Below are 22,064 nucleotides of genomic sequence, written 5' to 3'. Positions count from 1 at the left end.
GCACACAGAGAATAATAAATCTGGGTCCCTGGTCACTAAGCCACTGAATCAACGAACCCTGGAGTCTGGCCGACCCCTAGGCCTCCCTGTTATGTAAGATGATAAAGTCCTTGTTGTTTAAAGTGAAAATTTTGTTAGTGGACAGCCAAAAGCAGTCTGATAAAGATAAACCAGATCCCAGGGGCCTCCGTCCCAGCACTGAGGACCCACCTGGCTTGTCTGTGCCTCGAAAGTTGCACCAAGACAATGGTGCCCTTCCTCCATCCAATCAGCTGCCCACCTGTTTGACTCCTCCTGTTACCTTGTCCCTTCCTTGTTCTTCCTCTCTGCCACCTCCTTCTCCAAGCTGGTGAGGAAGTTCTCCCTGAGGAAAATGGAGATTCTTTCACCGTTGCCTGGGTAAAGCAACAGAAGAAGGGTTGGCCATCACCCAGCATGCCCTGCGCTTGAGGACAGCAGATTTCAAGACTTTCAGGGAAAACACAAGTATGAGCTTGTGGGAAGATAACAGCTGAGAAGAGGGAGATAAGTCCAGAAAAATTAAACTCTTACTCCATGATTACAAATGACCCTTATGAGAAAAGAGCGGAGGAGGACTTTAATTAATAGTGATCACGCTGGACATAAAGTACCCTTTATGATGCTTGTAATAAAGAATAAGACAGTTGATCTGAAAACTATGGGAGACAGGAGCTCAGAATAAACTAGGGAATTGTGTAATTCCAGAGACTCATGGCCACTGCCTGTCTCCCAGTCTGCGGGTCCCACCACAGTATGAACCCCTCAAGGGCAGGGACCCTTTGTGCTCCTAGCCCTGAGCCAAGAGCCGGGCATGCAGAAAGCACTCTATGGGTCTGTTGAAAAGATGAGTGGAACACATTTTTAGTACCTTTCTGCTGAGCCCTAATTCTTTATCTGTAACTGAGAGTAATAATATCTATTGTACAGGGCTATTACAGCAATGACAAGACATAAAGAATATGGAAGTGTCAGGCCAGGGTGAGAGCTCGATAAATAGTAGCCTTTGTTATTCTTATGCCCAGAGAGTCCATTGTATACCTGCCCTGTGGTCAGCTAGTTGAGGGAGATGCAGCAAATGAGACAAAGCATATAAAGCTTTGATAGTGCCCATCAACATCAGGAGTATCACCATTGTTATTTCTAGCATTATTATCATTACTGAAAAAGTATATTTTTGAAGCCCAGTGAGTCAGCAGGCACAAAAGGATGGCACAAAAGAAAAAAAACAACAAAAGGAGGTAACTGTTCCCTTTCCAATTTGTTTGAACTCAAAAGGGAAATACCAGCTTTTCGGAGTGAATGCTATGACGTCATCAGATAGCAGTGAGCAGGCAGATCTTATTTTACCTCCATCTCCGTCACAAAGAAGAAAGGGGTACAGAGTAAGAACAGTCAAGAAGGAATTTGAGCTTATAGCAGGTGACAACACGGAGACGGTAAGGAAGCTGCAAGGCCCTTTTGAAGTGTGAAGCAGTTAGGGTTCTGTGAGGAGATGAAGCATGCCCTTGGTATTGGAGGACCTTTGGATCTGATCAAGTCATATCTGATGGACCTAGAAAAAGGGAGCGCGGTCATGAGCAGAAGGATGCAAGAGAATGATGTGCATTTCTAAGAGGTAGATTCTAGAAACATAGCTTGGTGACCATGAAATTCTAGAACAGATGCCTAACTGCTGATCTGTGAGCCCTTTGGGCAGAAGCCAGCTAGAGCACAGTAGGAACAAGTCATGTCCAAACCATCTGCTTCCGTTTCGTTAGGGACCACTGGGCTCCTAGCTGAGGGGAACACAACAATAAACCTGATATATGTTGATTTCCCTTAAATGCCCTGATGAGACATCCTTGTTCAACCATTTCACCCATAGCCTCCCAGAGTTGTGCCAGCGGAGCCTTGCAGCAAACAAAACCTTGGTTCTTGTGACTGCACGTTTTCCCCGAGGCTAGAGAAGCCTCTTGGGGACATTTGGGAAGCATCTGTATCAAGGACCTATTCACAGACTATATTATTTATGCCTGCCTCTTTCCCCCAGTAGGACAAGACTCCTTGATGCCTGAAACCAAATCTTGCTCAATGTGGGACTGATCCCAGGACCCTAGATAATGACCTGCATGGTTGAAGCCAGGATTATGAGTCAGATTGGCTCTCAGGAGAGCCATGGCTCATATTCAGTGCGGATGAGGCACAGGTAAGAAAGAATATCTGGAAAGTGAGATAGGAAGGACCAAGAGTTTAACCCAGCTGATGTTTATAAAATGTCTCCACCAATAATAAGTGCTAATATTTACTGAGTGTGTACCATGAGCCAAGCACTGTTCTAAATACCTCATATGGTATTAACTCATTGAATACTATCACCATCCCCGTTACTGATGACACAGAAATTCAGTGGAGGTATATGCATTGCTCAAGATCACAATGCTGGTAGGTGACAGAGGACTAGGATCAAGGTTTTAGGATTTAGAGGGGAGGTGCTAGAGCAGGTGGAGATGATGACGGTAACAAACGAGTGGCACATGTCCGGCATTTGCTAACAGGAAGCCCGACTCCATTCCATGGTGGCAACTACACCCAGCCCCAAGACCTCACAGCCAGCCAGCCGTCTTCCCTGTCACCAGTGCCTCCCGCTGCTCCCATCCCCTGGAAGGACTGTGAGTGTCCTCCAGCTTCGTCTAGTGCCGGCTCTCAATAACGCAGCCGGAGGACAGAACAACGGTCCCTGCAGAAATGAAGCAGATTGCAAAGACTGCAGTCAAAGGGTACAAAGAAGACAGGCACGGACAGTGGGGACGTCTCTTCTGTTCCTCATTTCTTGGTTCCTTTTGCGAGAATCGTGTGGACAGTTGTGGGCCCCAAAGGGATCAGGAGATGAGGAAACCACAGTCCCAGCTAAAGCCTAAAGTGTCACTAGCTTTACAGAGAGGTCTATTTCAAGCATGCAGCCCTCAGGAAAGCCCCCAAAGGCTGCTTTCCCGGCAGCCGCCTCCCCTACTGCCCTGTGCTGGACTCATCCTACTGAGCAGAGAGATTCTGATTACACACCTCCAAAGCTACATAGCATGTCAGGGAGTGGATTCAAAGTAGCCCCTTTGCCCCACACTGTCTGTCCTCAATGTTATTGCAAAAAGAACTTGAATTTTGGGGTCTGACAGATCTGGATTCAAATCCTGACTCTGTACCAGATTGGTACCTGACCTTGAGAAAATCATGAACACCCACGAATATGGTTCCCTCCATTATACCTGCCTCCTAGGAGCTTCATAAAAATTAAATGAGATCACTTGCAAAAGCCCTTAATAGATTAAAATAAAATATAAAATAAAATAAAATAAAATAAAATAAAATAAAATAAAATAAAATAAAATAAAAATCATGTGCTTGACACATGGTAGCTTCAAGAAGAAGTGTTCCTCCCCATGGAAGGAGTTATTGAGAAATGTATCTCAGGGCAGAGATGCTGTCTTGCCCATGAGAGGGGTAGAAAAGACACATGCAGAAGTTAGCAAGAAAGAGGAAACTCCATTACCTCCAGCCCCAACCCCTAACCCCACCCAAAGCCCTTCCTAACTCATTGGAAATCTCACCCTGGAGCTTTGCAGCCTTTGTTCTGAAGGCTCTTGGCTATGCCTTCCCATCCCAGGAGAGGCTAGTTTACAAGAAGGACTTGAAGCCTTAAGTGTCTCTGATTTAATTCCATGCCCAATGAGACAACGGCTCATTTAGACAGCTCATTTCTGCTCCTACATCCCATTAGAGGCAGCCCTAGCTCACCTCCATTTGGCTAACAAGCCAGCTTGGGCTCAGAAGGAAATGGAGGCGATTTACAGCAAATTATTCAATTAGAACAATGACTGGGGCGGCTTCTGCCATTGTCTAATGGGCCAATCCCAATACAGCTCGAGGCTGGGCTGAGATTATTTAATCTGCAGAATCCATTAGGGCTGTCAACAGGGGCAGGACAGTAAATATTGTGGAAAGCAGTTAAACTCCAATGTGGCACTAGGCACTGGGAGGAGGCAGCTGGGGTGGGGCGGGGGAAGGGTGACTGGGAGAGGAAAGAGACGTGGGGATTCAGTCATGTCCCTCATTATGTGATCCTCTGCCCCCTCATTCTTCTCCTCCCTAGAATTTATCATAACTGTAACTAAACAATTAACTGAAATTAGTAGCTTAAAGTTATTCCCCCTGAGGATCCCAGGGTCAGGGACTAGAGGTCTGTCCTGCCCACTGCCATAGCCCCCACCCCACTCCTGACTCTGTACCTGGTGCACAATTATCAGATCCACTAACACTTCCTGACTGCCTGGATGGGTTCTCACTGAAGGAGCCCTGGCAGGTGCCTATTTTACTGCACTGTGATGAGTAGTCATTGAGAGGGTGATGGGAGGGCCTTTTCTAACCATGCAGGCTACAGGGAGAGGGCTCTGCATCCTTACACCCACTGACACAAAGCCACCTGTCTCCTCCTGAGTTTCTGTGGCCCTCACTGTCTGATCACACCTGGCTAGGCAGGCTCCCTCCCCACCCCCAGCTGTGACCCGGCAGGTTCTCCCAGACAGAGAGACAGGGACAATGGACAGTTGCATCACAACTGCAAAAACTGCCAAAGAAGCAAGTGGGTGCTAAGGGAGGTCCAGAGGGCTTCCCAGCGGTACTAGGTGAGAACAGGTGGGGAAAAGGGGTCAAGGCCTGACTTCAAAGCTGACACTTGCAAGAGGAGTGTGAAAACACAGGAGACAGGAAGGTGTGGAAGGAAGGGTGGGCAGACAGAGGGAAGAACACGGGGAGATTAAGGAACTGCAAGTGCTTCTAGAAGGCTGAAGTGAGCACCCCGGGCTGGTGATGGAGTTTAGAGGAAACGATCCCAGTAGCGTGGGAATACAGAAAAAGGAGTGGCCACTTTCAGCTGGGAAAGTAGGCCACACTTCTTAGAGGAGATGACATCTGAAGTGGGTCCTGAATGCAGGGTGGGATTTTGCCAGGTGAAATGGGACAAGGACATTCAGTGCCAAGAGAGCAGTGTGAACAGTGGCATAAAGACCAGGAAATGAAGCAAGTATTCAGGGACCCAGATCTCTCGCAGGGTGCTGGAGGGAAGGTGCTTCCGTGGTCCTGCATACGAAAGGAACAGATTCTTTGGCCTCTTTCCTGTGGGTGGTAGGGAGCCACTGATGGTTTGAGCAGGGGAGTAACATGACCAGAGTGAAATATCAGCTCCCATGGTGACCAGTAAGTGGATGGACTCCAGGGAGTGGGGCCAGTAGCAGCGGTCCATTTAAGAGACAGGTGCAACTCCCAAGGGGACCACCAAAGCCTGGGTTGGAGGCATGGAGACCTGGGGTAAAAAGGAGGGCGGCTGCAATGAGCTTTGGGAGGTAACAGCAATGAGCTTCCCTCCTCACCCCAACTCGAGGCACTGTTGATCTGTGGGAGCATGGCAGCAGTCCTCAAGATATTTCAGTATTGCTAGCTGGGGTGGCCAGCCTGCTGCAGCAATCAGATACTCTAAGAACCCTCATTCCCAGGGGAGATGCAAGAAACTAAGCAAGCTGTCACCTAGCCCTACTGAATAGACTGAGCCTCATGAAATATAGACAGCTCCGGCTCCCTGGAGGAAGCCTAGGTGGCCCCTCACAGCTGTCAGGCAGCAGAGGCAAGCAGGTGGGCAGAATAGACCTCAGGGCTCACAGGAGCTGGGCTTGCCCCTCAGGCCCTGAAGACCCTGGCCAGGCAGCCAGGAAGGACTGTGCATCAGACCTCAGCCCTGCTCCTCAATTCCAGAGCCAGAACAGTTTCAACAAAGCACAAACAAGGCCCCAAGCCTCCCCTTGATTAACTGGATACATCTACCTTGTAGGCTTTACCTAAAAGGTAACAAGAATCCCACCTGCGCAAATATGTCCAGGGCAAGACTAGAGCCCTCCAGCCACAATCTGGGCAGCCTTCCTGGAGGAGCTCACATCATACTGTTAGAGTATTACAATTAGTAGGAGGCTTTAGAGATTATTCCCTTGTAATAATAACTATAATGATACTAATAATAAGTAGGAGGAGAAGAGGGAGAAGAGGGTGCTATTTGTCAGGCACTGTTGTAAATGCTTTACAGTTATTCATCCTCAGAATAATCTTATGAACAGCTCGTGTAGCCCCATTTTTCAGATGATAAAACTCAATCACAGAGAGATTAACATGGGCAGATGGAAAGACATGTTCAGAGAGGGGAAGAGATCTGCCTGAGGTCACACAGCAAACTGAGCTATATCTGGAACTTGCATTCGGGTTTTCTCACTCCCATAAACTTCCCCATGAGAAATCCAAACAAGGCTTTGTATGGTTGGAGCCCAGAGAGACCCCACTCAGGCTCAGTGTGATTTTCCCTGGGAAATCAACGGCTCTGGCAGTTCCCCATCTATAAATCTAGGATAATTACTCATGCTCTTTCTCCTTTGCTGTAGCTATCAAGCACAGGGGAATGACCAGTGGATAGGAAACTGCAGGGAATCCTAGTCTAATTCAGCTCAGCCTTGGAATAAGACAGGCAGGTTGATGCAGAGACGTCCACGAGTCCTCAGAGGTCTGAGAGAAAGGAGCCAGAGTTAAACTCTCCCTGCTGAGGTCCAGGTGCCCCAGTCCCTGATCAATATGATCGCCCATCCTGTAAAGGGCTCCAGCTTGTCAAAGCCAACTGCGAGGCAGCCTCTCTTAAATGGGCATGTGTAATTGTCCCAGGGGGAAGCCCGAAATTCCTGGAACCAGGAAAGCCATGGCTGCTCCATCTTGTATCTCAGGGTGGCCCCTTCCTGATTCTAGGGCTATGACACCCCAGCTGCCCATAAGAGGAGCACCCAGCCCTGAACCACACAAGGAAACTGCAGTTACTGCCATCTGGGAGCTGGTCCTGAGCTGCTGATCATCTAACAGGCGAAAGTGAGACACTGGTACCCCAGACGTCCAAGACCTTAGGCAGAGTGTAGCCCCCGAGAGAAGCTATGCCGGGCCTTTGGGCCACCCCCATCCAGAACCCCTGTTGCTTAAGAACACAGATTCGGAGTCAGTGACTAGCTGTGTGACCTTGGGCATTAAGTGTCCTTATCTGTGAAGTGGGGTACATAATAAAGATAATGGGAGTAATGGTTCCTTCCTCATGGCACTGCTATGCGGATCAGTGAGATCACAAATGTGAAGTACCCGGCACACAGGGGCGCTCAGAATCAGACTGGTTCTGTTTCTCTTCTGGTGAGGACAAGTAGCCAGCAGCAGGGGGGGGGGGGGGGGGCAGCCAGATGGAGGCCAGTCTACAGCCTCCTGAACTATATCCAGCTAGTCAACTGCTTTTTACTCTTTCACTTTTTAATTATCCCCTCTTACTTTCCAACTTTTCCTGATGTGAATGTAAGCCAACTTCTCAAATGTTCCTTAGCTCCGATTTGCAAAAGCGAGAGCCCTCTCTCACTGGGCCCAGATCCCAGGGTGCTAAAATTAACAATCAGTATACTTTAAGCTAATGACTTACTGGTCGTGACTGCCACGAACAGACATAACTCTCAGATAAAAGCCATTAGAGAAAATTGAATAGCTCCAGCGTGGTGAAAATTTGGATACATCCTGTTTCATAAATCACGCTCAGGGGTTACACTGGGCGAGCTATTTCCCTCTCTGAGTCATGATGAGGCCCCAGGTTGAAGGGGTCTATATACCCTTGGGAAAGAAGACATAGGAGGGAGAAGCATACGATCTGGGGCATAGAGTGAGTCAAACGTGAAAAAACGGCCAATTTACAGAATGTTGTATTATCAAGGCTCATTTCTGCCTGGTACGCTGCATATCACAGCAGCGTTGAAACAGTGCACTGCATGGTGTCTACTTCAGAGTAGGAGTTCAACAAATATTGGTCATTACCCAACAGGGGATTCCATGGTTCTCCAAAAACATCTTGCTCTTCCATAATGCTATGCATTGCTCATGGCATCCCAACACGTCCAGATCAAAATCTCCTCCACTCTCTTTTTCTATCTCCAGGTCATACCAAGGTTTCAGGACGCAGCTCTAATCCCACCTCATCTGGGAGGCCATCTCCAACCACTCTAACCTATGTGATTTCTCCCTCCAAAGAGTTACCTAGGATTCAATAAAGCTGCGAGGTCTTGAACAGTTTTAAGTTATAATGGTAGGTATGCTTTCTCCATGGCCCTCTCTCTTCCCCTGTCTGCCCGTTAAGTGATGCCAGAGCAACTGGAAAGCCACACCAATACGGTGAGGCCAAAAGATGGAAGAAGATGAGTCCTGAGCGTGGTTTAGAGCAGAGCCACCCAACTCACATCAGTCTGAGGGATAAACAAGAAATGAACATAATGTGTTTGGGGGGTTGTTTATTATAGCAAACAATCTGAATTAACCTAACTATGAAAACTAAGGTAGGTGCTATATTTAAGGCATCCAGAAGAGTGCTAGACCCAGAAGTCTCTCAGTAAATATAAGTCCCTTTTCCTATCTTCCTTGGTCTTGTAGGAGGTGGTAGAATACTGTGTTTGTCTAACAGTTAGCCTTTGGACACTGGCTCCAGTTCAGGCACAATATGGCTAGAGTCCAGAAGTTGATGAGGTGACAGTAGGATGGAATAAATACCTACAAACATTTAAAGTCCTATCAATTCTGAGACTACGATTCTGTTTCTCAGTCACTGCCTTGTCACTCACATGTATCCATTCACAATAATAGCTACATTTTACTATACTCAGGTGGTTCTAAGGTGCATTTTTTTCATATTTTAGCATCTGAAATTGGGATGCATGTTTCAGTCAATGGCATCTTGGCACTGTGTTACCGTTTAACTGAAAGCATATTTTCTTTTTTATGAAGCAACAGGGCATCTTACAATCTATGGCATTTTAAACTCAATGAAATATAATATTGGGCACTTAATTATGTGCCAAGCACTCTTCCAAGTGCTTCATACAAATAAATTCATTTATTTCTCAAAAAAAAAAAAAATCCAAACTAATCAGTACTGCTATTATCCCCATTTTAAAGATGGGGAAATGAAGACCCAGAGAGATTCTAAAATTTGCCAAGGTACGCAGCTAGTAAGTTGAGTGGCGATCAAGACAACATTCTCTTTAAGGAACTCCATACTATGCCACTATTTTTCAGCACCTGGTTTTTAGTTGACAACTGTGTCCCCTTCTTATAGACAACGCTCACACAGAAATTTTGTGTTTGGCAATATGATGGACCACATATTCTAAAATACTTTTCCATGAGAAGAATTTGAAAGGATTGACAAAGATGCTTGATGTTTTTTAAATGCATCACTGAACTGGCAAAAAGATAAGAAAGCTGGAGAGGCCAGGAGGAAAGCAAAAGCAGGAACCAGGGAAAAGAAGCAAGAACTGAAGGGAGTTTTTGCCCTAAGAAGATCTGCTACTGTATTCCTTAAGCTCTGTTTCACATGTGTATTGGGTAGGGAAAACTAGGCACAAAGCCTAGGGACTAGGGAAAGGATCAAATAGAGTCCAAAAGACCAGAAGCTCAATGTTAAGGGTAAACGAGAAATAATCTTCTATACAGAAGATGCAAGAAAAGTTGTATCCCAATTTCACCACTGAGTAAAGGAAAGTAAAATCTCTCCCAAGAATTAACGATCTTCATATAGGTTTGTGACCTGAGTTCACACTATTCATTGTGGGGGTGGGGGGTGGTGGTGAAGAGACTCCATTAGAGAACTTAGCTTCAAGAAATAAAAGAGTCATGGAAATATTTTTCAAGGAACAAAGGCTATAAAATATAACCAAGCAGATTTGAGAAAGAACCAGATTTGAGATGGAACTTCTATAAATTAAAAATATAACAATTAAAATGAAAAAACTCATTAGAGATCTTAATCACAGCTCAAGGATGAATTAGTATAAAAGACAGAACAAAAGAATTGATCTGAAATGCATCCCAGAAAGACAAAGGGAGACAAAACATGACAGAAGTAAAGCCAAGGAGTGAAAAGTCTACCAAGGATTTAATCAGATTTCCAAGGGGAGAGAAGAAAAAGAACAGGGGGAAAAGTAATATTCAAAGAAATAGTGGCTGAAATTTTTCTATGAAAGTTTGAAAGACAAAACAACTTTCAAACCCAGGAATGCCAATGAATTTTAAGCAGAAAAAATACAAAACATACACAAACCATAGAAAACTCATAAGACTGGGGTGCCCAGGTGGCTCAGTCAGTTGAGCGTCTGACTTCGGCTCAGGTCATAATCTCACGGTTCATTGGTTTGAGCCCCGTGTCAGGCTCTGTGCTGACGGCTCGGACCCTGGAGCCTGCTTGGGATTCTGTATCCCCCTCTCTGCCCCTCTCCCGCTCATGCTCTGTCTCTCTGTCTCTAAAATAAATAAACATTAAAAAAATTTTTTTTAAAGAAAACTCATAAGACTAAAGAACACCAAAGACAGAGAAGATTTTGAAAGTTTCCAAAGGGGAAAGAAAAAAAGAGAGAGAAAGAGAGAGGAATTAGGTCAATAGGTGACCACTTAAGAGCAATGATGAAAGTCAGCTGACAATGAGAAAATATCTGATTACAGAGAATAATGGTCCTAAAATTCCATACACCGAGAAACCCTCTTTCAAGACTAAGGGTGAACCAAAGACATTTTCAAGCAAGTAAAAATCCCACAAAGGAAATTCTCTTTTTTTAACATTTATGTATACATTTTGAGAGAAAGAGAGAGGGAATGAGCAGGGGAGGGGCAGAGAGAGATGGAGAGAGACGATCAATCCCAAGCAGGCTCTGCGCTGTCAGTGCAGAGCCTGATGTGAGGCTCAAACTCACCATGAGATCATGGTGAACCATGAGATCATGACCTGAGCCGAAATCAAGAGTTGGATGCTTAACCAACTGAGAAACCCAGGCACCCCACAAAGGAAATTCTAAAGGATTGATTTCAGGCAGGAAAAATGTAATGCCTGACAGAAAATTTGAGATACAAGAAAGAATGGTGAGCAAATTTACTTGTAACTATTTCAGGAAATCCAAACAAATCTTGACTATAAGAAACAATTATACCTCGTTTATGGGGTAAGAGAAAACAAGATAAATCTAAAATATTGCATGCGAATTCAAAAGGGGATGACTAAAGTAAGTCAAAGTGTTCTGAGTTTCTTTTATTTGAGGAGGAGGAAAATAGAGATGTAAATTAACTTCAGCCTTATTAGCTTATGATTAATGCTGTAATATCTAGAGTTACCTTATTAGGTTATAATAAATTCTATAATATCTATGTATAACTAAAAGAATATATGTAAAGATAAAAATAAATATTACCATTCAAATAAGAGGGGAAAAATAAATGAGTAATAAAAAAAGCAATAAAAAAGAAGAAAAAAAGAAGTTTGGGGGGCAAGCATTAATAAATAATAGTAAACACAGTAAGGAGGGATGAATTAAATCAGCCAATTGTGAACAAAGATTATAAAGTGTGCATTACACACACACACACACACACACACACACAAAGAGAAAGAGAAAGAGAGAGAAGTACAGAAAAAAGAGAGAAAGTGTGCTATGTTCTGTTTATAATATACCTAAAACAAAAAGACCCAAAACAGCTTAAGGTAAAGGCTCCAAAAGATATACCACAGAAATATTTACCTAAAGAATTCTGGTGCTAACGTATTCATATAATACAAGACAAACTTCAAGACAATAACTATGATAGAAATGAAGAGATTTGCTACATAAAAATAAAAAGATTAGCCCATCAAGTAGATATAATAGTGAGGATATACATAATAACAACAACAATCTTAAAATATAGAAAATAAAACCTGAAAAATTTCAAGGAAAAATGAACAAATCCAGAATCACAGGTGGAGATTACAACACAATTTTGTCATTAATTGATAGCTGAAGCAGAAAAATTATTAGTAACAGTATAGGATATTTGAATGACACAGATTAGATTTAGTGTTTATAAACAACACTGCATTCAAGTTATCAGGAATACACATTCTTTTCAAGGATTTATGAATCGTTCTTTTTCTTTTTTTTTAAATGACTAGTGACTGCTAGATCATAAGTAAGCCTCCACAAATTTCAAATGAGTGGTATCCTATAGATTGCAATCTCTACCCCAATACATATATCCCCACATATTTAGATATTTTAAGCATACAAATTAGAGGTCAAAGAAGAAACTATAACAGAAATTAGAAAACAAACCCAAATGATTATGAAAATGCATATATAAAAATAATGTAGTATACAGGTAAGTAAAATTAAAAGCAAAAATTGAAGCATTAAATTAGAAAACAAGAAAATATAAAAATTAGATTTTTAACTTCTAACAGTATAAGAAATTTTAGACAAGAGGAGAATAATTCCAAAGAAATTAGCAGAAGAAAAATAGTTAATATAGGAACTAACATTAAGCAAAACACAACAAAGACACAAAACAAAATGTACACACAAATAAAAGGATCAACAGAGTCAAAGTTAGTTTTTGAAAATACAAATAAAATAGACAAACCTTTGGAAAGATCAGTGGGGAGCGGGGGGAAAGAGATCAGAAAAAAAATAAAAGAAACACAAATAATCAATATTAGCAATAAAAAGGGAGTTTATTACTACAGATGCAGCAGAGATAAAAGAATGTTATGGATAATATTATATGGACAAGAATATTCTGCAGTATCACTGAAATCATAAACAAGTTAAATAAATAAGTTACTTGTTCTAGACAAATTTATAGAAAAATACAATTAGCCAAAATTGACTCAGGAAGAAATAGATCTATAACTACCAAATAAATTAATCAGTACTTTAAAAGCTTTCCATAATGAAAACACCAGGCACAGATGAGTTCACAGATGAGTTTCTATCATTTCAAAAAAAAAAAAGACAAACTCACTCAAACTCTTCCAGAGAACAAGAAAAAAGAAAGCACACTTCAATTCATTTTAGGAAGCTGACATAATTTTGATACTGAAACTCAGCAAATCACAAGAAAGGAAATTCATGGGCCAATTTCATGTAAGAACATAGATGAAAATATACTAAACAAAATATTAGCAAGAAGTCCAGCTGTGTATGAAAAGGATAATATACTACGGCCAAGTTGGGTTTAGCCCAAAAATTCATGGCTGTTTTAATATTAGAAAATAGATGAAGGAAACTCACTACATTAATAGGGTAAAAAAGGAAAACCTTATGGTCATCTCAGTAGATGAATAAAACCAACTTTGTAAAATTCTACAGCCATTTATAATAAAATCTTTTAGTAAAGAAATAGACCCTCCCTAAATAGATTAAAGGGCATCTGCCCAGAAAAAAATATATACCATACTTAATCACGACGTGTTGAAAGCATTCCCTATGAAACCAAAAACAAAATAAAAATGCCCAGCTCCCACTAACTTCTATTCATTATTGTACTATAGATCTTAGCTAGTGTAGAAAGAAAATTTGTAAGAATGGAAAGAACCCAAACTGTCATCATTTGCAGCTGATATGATGGGCTGCCACATCAGCCAGTGCACACAGCCAGGGGAGTGAGTGGGGGCTGTATCAGGCCTCTGCTGTGCCCTCCTGTCATACACCTTACACACGACTGGATCCACCAGTCATGTATGGGGAGACATGGCTTTCCCTAATTGTTCCTAAAATGCAGCATGAGCTGGTAAGTCACTCTCGTTGTCAATACAGAAAACTCCAAAGTACCTACTAATGAACTATTTTAATTCATAAAATGGCTTAGAAAGTTGGACAGAAATGAACACACAAAAGTCAAGTAGAGTCATAGACACTGGCACAAACATAAAGTGAAATTTAGAAGAAAAAGCATTAACAAGAGCAACAAAAATATTTAAGGTATATAAAAATGAATCTTAACATGTACAAGTTCCTTAATGAAAAAAACAAAAATTATGAAAAGATATTAAATAGGCCCCAAATAAATGAAAATTTATTGCATATAGATAGACATAGATACGAAAATGTAAACTTACCATAAGCTGATATATAGATACAGTGTAATCCCAACCAAATCCTCACAGGACTTTTTCCCCTAGAACTTCATGAGTTAAATCTGAACTGTATAACCAAGATTATTCCTGACAAAGAAAAATAAATTAAGGGACTTTTCCTGCCAGATAACAAGACTTATTTTCAAGTAGTATACACCATGTGATACTGACCCCGGATAAACTTAGAGAATCAAGTAGCAAGCCCCAAAATAGACCAAAGCAACTGTAGAAATGTGATTAATGACAGTGGAGGGGGAAACAGAGGGAGTCAGAGTCAGAGCACACAGCACATCCCAAATTACAAGCAGAAAGTGAATGAGGGTATGTGTGCTGGGGGCTGAGGGGTGATTGCTCCTGCCTGGTCTATGAGGGGTGAGCTCCTTTTTACCCACACACTCCTTTCCCTGAAGCTCCTGCTTGTCCCAGAGCAAAAATCTAGTTGGTTTGAGCCAGAGAGAACCAGGCAAAAGCGTTGCTCTAAAAGTCCCCTTCTGCAGACCAAAAAGAACAGCCATCTCCAGGAAAAGCCAATGAAAAAGCTTCTGAAAATGAGAAAGGAAAGGTTAATTAAGATGACCTGGTATATGAATGTTTTAATGTGTTGTTGAATTCAGTTAGAATGATCAAGTGGGATTTACCCCTGGGATGCAAGGAAGGTTCAGCATACAGAAATCAATAAACATTTTACACCACATTAATAAAATGAAGGATAAAAAATTATATGATCCCCTCGACAGATACAGAAAAGGCATTTGACAAAATTCAGTGTCTTTTTGTGAAAAAAAAAAAAAAAAGTGTTCAACGAATTGAGTACCAAAAAACCATACCCCAACATAATAAAAAACAGATATAACAAACTCATAGTTAACATCATAGTCAATGATGAAAGATTAAAATCTCTTCCTCTAAGGTCAAAAACAGTACAGGGGCGCCTGGGTGGCGCAGTCGGTTAAGCGTCCGACTTCAGCCAGGTCACGATCTCGCGGTCCGTGAGTTCGAGCCCCGCGTCGGGCTCTGGGCTGATGGCTCAGAGCCTGGAGCCTGTTTCCGATTCTGTGTCTCCCTCTCTCTCTGCCCCTCCCCCGTTCATGCTCTGTCTCTCTCTGTCCCAAAAATAAATAAACGTTGAAAAAAAAAAAATTTAAAACAGTACAATGGTGCCCACTTTCAACACTCCCATTCAACATAGTACTGAAAGTCCTAGCCAGAGCAATTATTTAAGAAAAGGAAATAAAAGGAATCCAAATCAGAAAGGAAGAAGTAAAACTGGCTTTGTTTGCAGATGACATGATGTTATATATTTTTTAAAAACCCTAAAGAATCCACCAAAAAAAACCCAAACTGTTAGAACTAATAAATGAATTCAGTATAGTTTCAGGATTCAAAATCGACATACGAAAAACAGTTACATGTCTATACACTAATAACAGACTATCTAAAAAAGAAATAAAGAAAAAAATCTCATTTATAATAGCGTCAAAAAGAATGAAATACTTAGGAATAAATTTAACCAGGGAGGTGAAAAATACATACACTGACAACTATAAGACATTGATGAAAGGGTGCCTGGGTGTCTCAGTCAGTGGAGTACCCAACTCTTGATTTCAGCTCAGGTCTTGATCCCAGGGTTGGGGGATCAAGCCCCACATCAGGTTCCATGCTGATCATGGAGTCTCCTTAAGACTCTCTGTCTCGGGGCACCTGGGTGGCTCAGTCGGTTGGGCGGCCGACTTCAGCTCAGGTCACGATCTCACAGTCCGTGAGTTCGAGCCCCGCGTCGGGCTCTGGGCTGATGGCTCAGAGCCTGGAGCCTGCTTCCGATTCTGTGTCTCCCTCTCTCTCTGCCCCTCCCCCGTTCATGCTCTGTCTCTCTCTGTCTCAAAAATAAATAAACGTTAAAAAAAAAATTAAAAAAAAAAAAGACTCTCTGTCTCTCTCCCTCTTCCCCTCTCCTCTACTCGCTCTCTCTCAAAAAAAAAAAAAAAAAAGACATTGATTAAAGAAATTGAAGAAGACACAAATAAATGGAAAGACATTCACAGCTGAGAATAATTAATGTTTTTAAAGTGTCCATATCACACAAAGCCATCTACAGACACAATCTAATTCTTATCAAAATTCTAATGGCGGGTTTTTTTTCCACAAAAGAGAAAACTATCCTAAAATTCAAATGGCACCACAAAAGACTCTAAATAACCAAAGCAATCTTAAGAATAAGGCTGGAGACATCACACTTTCTGATTTCAAACTATATTATAAAGCTATATGAATCAAAACTGTATGGGACAAGTATAAAAACAGACACATAGACCAGTGGAAAAAAACTGAGAGCCTAGAAATAATCACCCATATGTATAGTTAACTAACATTTCACAGGGAGATAAGAACACTCAATAAGGAAAAGAGAATCTCTTCAATAACTAGTCACATTCAAAAGAATGAAATTGGACCCCTATCTTACACCACTCACAAAAATTAACTCAAAATAGATTAAAGACTTAATTGTCAGACCCCAAACTGTAAAACCCCTAGAGGTCAATAGCAGGGGCGATGGGGAGGGGTGGGGGGAGGTGCAGCAAGGCTCTTCCTTCTCCCTAACTCCCTTGATCCTTTTCTTCTTCCTTCTGCTTTCTCTTCCCACCAGGTCTCATCCATTTCCCCTAATGGCATCCCCAATCCTACATAAAGGCATGACTTCCCAGCACCCCACGGAAAATATGGTGCAGCCCCAGAAACTAACTCCCCATCACCACGTCTAAAAAAACTGATTTGAAGGCATCTCCAAGTTTGAGCAAACAAAAATGTCAGGATTTCATGCATCCCTGGTTTTGCACTACTAAGTATCAAGACGAAAAAAAACTGGAAACTGATTGGAACCTTACTCGAAGTCACAATGGAAAGGTTTGTAGTGACAGCACCACCTGCTCCAAACCATTCTAAGATTGCTTTGTATGGGACTCCCCTGGATCCAGCCACTGACTTTGAGTTCCGAAGTGAGCTGCACAAAGACAGAGGAAAACTCTGCTGCACTTCTGACATCGTGGTTCTGAATCATGTTCGCAAGTCCACCATTAGTGACCACCTTAAGTCAAAGACTCATACCAAGAGGAAGGCAGAATTTGAAGAGCAGAAGGTGAGGAAGAAGCAGAGGCTCCTAACTGCATCCCTTCAGTGCAAAAGTACTGTGCACACAGAGAAAGTGTTCTCTGGGACTTTATGAAAATGTGCCTAGAAGCCAACATCCCACTTGAGAAGGCTGATCACCCAGCAATCTGTGCTTTCCTGTCTTGTCATGTGAAGAGTAGAGGCTCCAGGACAGATGCAAACCATTAGAGACTCTTAAATATAGAGAACAAACTGAGGGTTGATTGGGGAGAGGGTAGTCGGGGGAGAAAGGAAAATGGGTGATGGGCATTGAGGAGGGCACTTGTTGGGATGAGCACTGGGTGTTGTATGTAAGCAATGAACCACGGGAATCTAACCCCAAAACCAAGAGCACACGGTACACACTGTATGTTAGCCAATTTGATAAAAAATTACATTAACAAAAAGAAGAAGAATGGAGGCTCCATACCTAAGTCAGACCAGCTGAGGAGAGTATATCTGCCTGATGGACAGAAGAACGAGAGCCAACTCTTCAATTCACAAGGTTGTTGACGAAGAGGTTACCACCATTGTGATCAAGATAAATGTGGAGCATTAAAGTTAACAAGAGCGAAAGAAAACACAAGCAACAGAAGTAAAAATAAACAAGTGGGACTACATCAAACTAAAAAGCTTCTGCACAGCAAAGAAACAGTCAACAAAATGGAAAGGTAACCTGTAGAATGGTTAAAAAAAATTAGCACACTATATATCTGATAAGGGGTTAATATTCAAAATATATAAGGAGCTCATACAACTCAAGAGCAAAAAAAAATTTTTTTTAATTTAAAAATCTATTGTAAAATGTGCAAAAGGCTTGAATAGACACTTTTTTTCAAAGAAGACACACAAAGGACCAACATATACATGAAAGGTGTTCATCATCACTCATCACCAGGGAAATACAAATCACAACCACAATGAGACATCACCTCACACCTGTCAGAATGGCCAGCATCAAAAAGACAAGAGAGAATAAGTAAGTGTTGGTGAGGACATCGAGAAAAGGGAGCCCTTATGCACTGTCAGCGGGAATGTAAATTGGTACAACCACTATGGAAAATAGTATGGAAGCTCCTCAAAAAATTAAAAATAGAACTATTGGGGCACCTGGGTGGTTCAGTCAGTTAAGTGTCTGACTTTGGCTCAGGTCATGATCTCACAGTTCATGGGTTCAAGCCCTGCATCGGGCTCTGTGCTGACAGCTCGGAGCCTGGAGCCTGCTTCAGATTCTGTGTCTCCCTCTCTCTCTCTGCCCCTCCCCCATTCATGCTCTCTCTCTCTCTCTCTCTCTTCTTTCTCTCTCAAGAGTAAATAAACATTACCCTACAACCCAGCAACTGCACTCCTAGGTATTTATCCAAGGGATACAAGTATGCTGTTTCGAAGGGACACATGCATCTGAATGTTTATAGCAGCACTATCAATAATAGCCAAAGTATGGAAAGAGCCCAAATGTCCATCGAAAAGAATAAAATCTTGCCATTTGCAACTACATGGATGGAACTAGAGGGTAGTATGGTAAGCGAAATTAGTCAGAGAAAGACAAATATCATATGACTTCACTCGTATGAGGATTTTAAGATACAAAACAGATGAACATAAGGGAAGGGAAGCAAAAATAATATAAAAACAGGAAGGGGGACAAAACATAAGAGACTCTAAAATATGAAGAACAAACTGAGAGTTACTGGAGGGGTTGTGGGAAGGGGGATGGGCTAAATGGGTAAGGGGCATTAAGGAATCTACTCTTGGAATCATTGTTGCATTATATGACAACTAACTTGAATGTAAATTTTAAAAATTAATTAAAAAAATTAATTCAAATTAAAACAAAACAAAACAAAAATAAAAATTGTGTATTTAAAAAAAGAATAAATAAACATTAAAAAATATATATCATATGATCCAGCAATCTTACTTCTTGGTATATATCTGAAGGAAATAAAAACAGTATCTCAAAGAGCTATCTGTACCCCCACATTACTTACACCATTATTCACAATAGCTGAGACATGGAAATAACACATTTTCTTTATATACATGTGTACATATACATACATACATACGCAATGGGATATTATTCAACCATAAAAAAGGAAATCCTGCCTTTTGTAATAACACGGATGCAACTTGAGAGCATTATGCTAAGTGAAATAAGTCAGCCAGAGAAAGACAAATACTGTATGACCTCACTTATATGTAGCATCTAAAAATGCTGAATTCATAGAAACAGAGAGTAGAATGGTGGTTCCCTGGGGCTAGGGGTTGGGGGAAATGAAGAGATATTAGTCAAAAGTTACAAATGCCAGATGGATAAGTTCTAGGGATCTAGCATACAACATGGAGGGTGACTATAGTTAACAATACTATATTGTTGGGGCACCTGGGTGGCTCAGTCAGTTAAGCATCCAACTTGATTTTGGCTCAGATCAGGCTCTCACTTGACCGTGAGATCAAGCCCCGCATTGGGCTCTGCTCTGACAGCGTGGAGCCTGCTTGGTTCCCTCTCTCCCCATCTCTCTCTGCCCCTCCCCTGCTCGCATGCTCTCTCTCTCAAAATAAATAAATAAACATTTTTTAAAAATACTATATTGTATATTTGCAAGTTGCTAAGAGTTGATCTTGATCTTCAGTATTCTCATCACAGTTACAAAAAGCGTAACTGTCATCCATCAGGTGATGGATGTATTAACTCACCTTATGGTGGTAATAATTTCACAATAAATACGTTTATCAAATCTTTACATTGTATACCTTAAGCTTACACAATATGATATGTCAATTATATCTCAATAAATCTGGGGGGGTAGGAAGTTTGGCCAGATACCCAAGTTTGGCCAGATACCCACCACCCTGCTAACAGAGTCTAGGACAGACAGCAGATCAGGATCCGGTACGAAAGCTGTAGAGGACCTGCTTTCTGCCCTGGCCAACCTATGAACGTCCAGGTGCGGGGGGCCAGCACAGCCCCTCAGCACAGTGCCTAGGGCTGCCCCGGCTGAGAACACTTCAACCTTACATGGCATGGGTATGTGGGGGTTGATGCTCTTATCCTGATACCATTGCCGTGTGATAAAAACCACAGCCCCCGTGCCATACAGTCCTTAGGACCCCCTGCTAAATCCAAAAGGTGGCACAGAAAAAACAGACCAGCAGCCAAGAAACCAACAGCCACCTCTTCTCTGCTTTGCCAGTAACTAAATTTGTGAACTTTGTCAGGTTACTAACCTGTCTGGACCTCTTTTCTCATAGGCAAACTGGAGATAATAATATGTCTCTGATAACCTGGCACAGTTGTTGTAAAGACTGAAATAAAATAATGGAGTTGACACTGCTCTGGGTCTTTACATGAAATAATAAAAGTAAGAGGTATTTTGCTAGGCAATACTGTCTGTGGAAATAAGAATCTCTTAAAAGACCCAAAGGAATGAATGTTTAACAGTGAAATTTTAGGCAAAGGGAAAAATGAGCCCTGGGCCAAGATAGAAATCTCAAAGTTGAGGCCTAACTAAAATTTCTGTTAACATAATGTAAGCAAGAAAACCTGGAGTATAAGGGTGCCTGGGTGGCTCAGTCGGTTAAGTGTCTGACTTCAGCTCAGGTCATGATCTTACACTCCGTGAGTTCAAGCCCCACATCGGGCTCTGTGCTGACAGCTCAGAGCCTGGAGCCTGCTTCGGATTCTGTGACCCCTTCTCTCTCTGCCCCTCTGCCTCTCACTCTGTCTCTCTTTCAAAAATAAATAAACATTAAAAAAATTTTTTTAGAAAACCTGGAGTATAATAGAAGGACCTTGGGAATTGTCTTTTCCAATCCTGCAGCTTATGCAAAGGGAAACTAAGGTCCTGGCGTGGTAAGTAACTTATCCAAATCACAAAGTAAATTTATGGCTGAATCCAGACCAGAACCCGAGTTCGTTCTTCCCTCCCTCTCATGATACTGGTCCATGAAGCTATGCTGGTCCATTCTGGTCCATGATGCTACCTTGGAGAGACAGTGTTATGACCTGACACTTGAAGAAAACCACTGCCTTCCCCAGGGTACTCACTATGGGATGCTGAATTTGGGGGCACTTGTTTTCCTGTGTCTACAAGTTCAGTTTGCTCACACTTATCACTCTTCTCTGTGTGGAAATCCCTCTGCCAACTTCACAGCACAAGACAAACAGAACGTGTTGACCAAGAGTTTAAGAACCAATTACCAGTCCAGTACTGACACAGACCACAGGGCCCGGGCTGCCAGGAATTGTGGCCCAAATCTCTGTGACTCTTCAGAAAACTGTCTCCAGTTCAGCCCTCCCCACCAGGATCCTGAATGTGGGGATGAAGGGGCATTAAAGGACAATCTCATATGTAATTCTGCCATTAAGGCACAGACTTCTTCATGCTGTGGGGAAGAGAACAGGATGTGCTCATAAAGAAGTGGTCTTCAGCTTGTTGGGACAACAGAGGAGCAATTAAGTGGATCCAGTGAGGTCCCTGGGGGGCCTACCCTCAGGCCACACCAAGCACTGGACTTAAGCCCCAAATATGCATTCCAGGTGTCTACGTGGGTGCTGCTCAAGACCCCCTATGAGATGCTTTCTATCTCCAGCTGGACAGGGACGTTGTCTCCTACAGTGGCCTTAGTTAGGCATAGGCCACCTCGGCCCATCCCACACCTGTGTCCTCACCCTTTCAGCAGTCATTTTCATGGCAGCTGCTCCCTTTACTCACTCACACCTATGGCCCCCATGAAGCCTTTTCCAAGAGCTCTGAGTATGAGTGAGGTAGAAATGGCCATGGTCCAGGCCAGATGAGTATATGAGGGATCCAGAGCCAGGCTGTACCCCCATCTGCAGGCAGCTCTTCCTAAGCCCATGTGTGGCTCACTCTGAGACCAGTCTAAC

At 42.3% G+C, this 22,064-nt stretch overlaps 1 protein-coding gene and 1 pseudogene across 1 annotated transcript in view; one reads left to right on the top strand and one right to left on the bottom strand.

Annotated features, from left to right (window-relative positions):
* The window catches only part of INSC (INSC spindle orientation adaptor protein), a 126,730-nt gene that overhangs the window by 92,285 nt on the left and 12,381 nt on the right, over positions 1 to 22,064 (bottom strand). The gene's annotated exons all lie outside the window — the stretch shown is intronic.
* On the top strand, positions 16,787 to 17,739 carry LOC123601417 (annotated as a pseudogene).

Source organism: Leopardus geoffroyi, chromosome D1 (assembly GCF_018350155.1).
Source record: "Leopardus geoffroyi isolate Oge1 chromosome D1, O.geoffroyi_Oge1_pat1.0, whole genome shotgun sequence".
Lineage (NCBI taxonomy): Eukaryota > Metazoa > Chordata > Mammalia > Carnivora > Felidae > Leopardus > Leopardus geoffroyi.
This window is presented reverse-complemented; position numbering and strand designations above follow the sequence as displayed.